Raw genomic sequence first — 3,016 nt, forward strand, 5'->3', positions numbered from 1 at the left:
ATATACCTATACATTCTATATACTATATGTATGTGCATGTGTGTATGTATGTGTGTATGTATATATACATACACACACACATACACTGTGTGTACAAACACACAAAAATCCCTTATGGGCCAAGGTAATTGGGGCATGTACTTTCTTTGACTCCAATTAAAATGTCCCCTAGCTCTGGATTCATGTGAACCAGAGGGGTCAAGTTTTGTTTTTGTTTTTTTCTCACTCTGGCTCTTTACCACCCCAGAGCATCAAGAGAATCACTTAAAGTTTAGGTTTGACTCATGTTTAGCTTCTCCCCAAAAGGCGATTAGGAAGGTATTCATCATAAAATGTAGATCAGGTATAGGACAACTATTTATTTCCTCTATAAGAAGAAATGTTTTTAAAAAGGCCATTGGGGGCAGCTAGGTGGCGCAGTGGATAAAGCACCATCACTGGATTCAGGAGGAACTGAGTTCAAATTTGACCTCAGATACTTAACACTCACTAGCTGTGTGACTCTGGGCAAGTCACTTAACCCTCATTGGCCTGCCAAAAAAAAAAAAAAGGCCATCAAATACAAGACTCACAAATGCTCATTGACAAAAATTTAAATGTAATGCAGCAACTTATAACTATCTCCCAAAAGACTGATACTTAAAACATCAAAGCATGAAACATTCTGTAGGATTGCTGAACAACCATTTCACTTTTCACCTCAACTTTGCACCACAAAACTGACCCTCAAGATCCATGCTTTCTATTAAGCTAGGCCAGGGCTTCAGCTCACCCTGCTGTCAGTGGTCATCTTCTCCACCAAAAAGAGTTGTAATAGTGAATATCTTGTTGTGAAGCCATTGCCAGTTGAGGAACCCAGGGGTTCCCAACCTCTCGAGCTGACAAAGTTGTCTCCAAGTCCATAAAGGTCCATCTCATTATTGTTGTTCAGTCGCCTATGCTCAAGAAAGAAACATAAATTAAAAAAGAGGCATCTAGGGCTTTGAAATACCATCTTAAGTTCATGTAGGCCTGTGCACGTGCTGACTTTCAGGTGCGAACAGTTCACCAATTCTAGGTGAGCTGGAATTGGGGTGAAGAAATTGTCCCTACCCCATTCTCTCATGGAAAGTCCAGGGAGGGAGAGCTAAATGTCATAGTCTGAAGACAGAAAGGTAAAATCTACTAAGTGGATATCTTCCTGGTTTAATGTCCAATTTTATTATTTTTGCTTGTTTGTTTTTGGGTGAGGCAATTGGGGTTAAGTGACTTGCCCAGGGTCACACAGCTAGTACAAGTGTCTGAGACCAGATATGAATGCAGGTCTTCCTGATTCCAGGGCTGGTGCTCTATCCACTGTGCCACCTAGCTGCCCCTCCAGTTTTATTTTTGATACTACCTTCAATCCCCCCTTGGGGCGATCTAGGGTTTCCTGGGTTATTCTGACACATTCATTGTTTTCCTGGTTCTGTTCACTTTACTCTGCATCAGTTCATACATCTATTCTCAGGCTTCTCTGAATCTGTCCCTTTCATCATGTTTTAGAGTATAGTGATATTCCATTATATTCATATACTCTAATTTGTTCCCCTACTCCACAATTTTTTTTTGTTTCATTAGCAGCTTCCACCACTTATTAACACCATGCTGATTTAATAAAGCCACTGAGGCTTGCCCATGGTGCTCTTGATATACAGTGCCCTCACATTCTGCCAGTTTTTCTTTAGCAGAGAAACCAGGAAATTGATATTGTAGACAAACTCATCATCTGTCATCTTCACATGGCCAACAGCCACCACCAGACACAGCACCTTCTTTATCTGGAACTTGATAGTAGATTTAACCTCATCAACCTTTGCCATCATATTCTCTTGTGGGTGAGCAGAGATGGAAACTTGCCAGCTTTGTTCAGACCAGGGCCCAGGACTCGAGGGATTTGCTTGATCAAGGACTCAGAGGCGAAAAAGGCATCATACTTTTTAGCCAGCTTCTTGACCAGTTTCTTGTTCTTTATTCAACTTCTTCAGGGCCTCAATATCCATGTGGGGGATTTCTACAGCCTTGGCCTCATCGCAGTGCTGCTGGTCTCCCAGGATACACACAGAAAATTTAGGTCGGGGTGTGGACTTGAGCCTGACAGTGCCTGAGAAACATTTGTCCTTTTGGGGACCATGGTTCTTCAGACTGATCTGCAGCTTCACAGTTTCCAAAAACTTTCTGTGTTTGTGCTGGTTTCCATGCAGGACCTCTCGCACCCCTTTGTAGAGAGTGTCACGAGAGACTTTGAGGCTCATGGTTGCTTACTGGTCACAAGCCAGGAAAAGCTCCAATTTTTTGTTACAACAGAATGTTGCTATAAATATTTTTGTTCATAAGGTACCTTTCTTTAATCTTTCTGGACACTTAAGTAGCGGTATAGTTGGACCAAAAGGTATGCTCAAGTAACTTTGTCATTCGGTTGTTTTAGCTGTGTCCAAACAACTCTTTGTGTCACCACTTAGGGTTTTCTTGGAAAAGATTCTGAAGTGGTTTGCTATTTCCTTCTCCAGCTCATTTTACAGATGAGGAAACTAAGGCAAGCAGGGTAAAGTGACTTGTCCAGGGTCACACTGCTAGTAAGTGTCAAATGTCTGAGGCTGGATTTGAACTCAGGTCCTCCTTAATCCAAGATCAGTGCTTTATCCACTGAGCCACCTAGCTGCCTGCTAGACCATTTCTTAACTCCACCACAGTCTTTGCAACAATTGCCATTTTCCTTATTTGTTACATTTGTCCATTTGGTATGTATGAGTTTGAACTTCAGAATTGTCTTATTTTGCATTTTCTTTTTATTATTAGTGATTTGGAACACTTTTCATATGATTGTTGATAGCTTTGCATTTCTCCTTTTGAGAATTGTTTGTTCATATGATTTGACTGTTTATTGATGAATTGTTCTTGTTTTAATATATTTGTAACAATTCCTTATATATCTTGGATATTGAAACTTTATTAGAGAAATTTACTGCAAAGATTTCATCCCAGTCAACAATTTCCC

The 3,016-nt window shown here is 40.6% G+C and overlaps 1 pseudogene; it reads right to left on the reverse strand.

Moving 5' to 3' along the window:
• Positions 1 to 1,631: 1,631 nt before the first annotated feature.
• Positions 1,632 to 2,273, reverse strand: LOC122725664 (annotated as a pseudogene).
• Positions 2,274 to 3,016: the final 743 nt, after the last annotated feature.

Source organism: Dromiciops gliroides, chromosome 4 (assembly GCF_019393635.1).
Source record: "Dromiciops gliroides isolate mDroGli1 chromosome 4, mDroGli1.pri, whole genome shotgun sequence".
NCBI classification, from domain to species: Eukaryota; Metazoa; Chordata; class Mammalia; order Microbiotheria; family Microbiotheriidae; genus Dromiciops; species Dromiciops gliroides.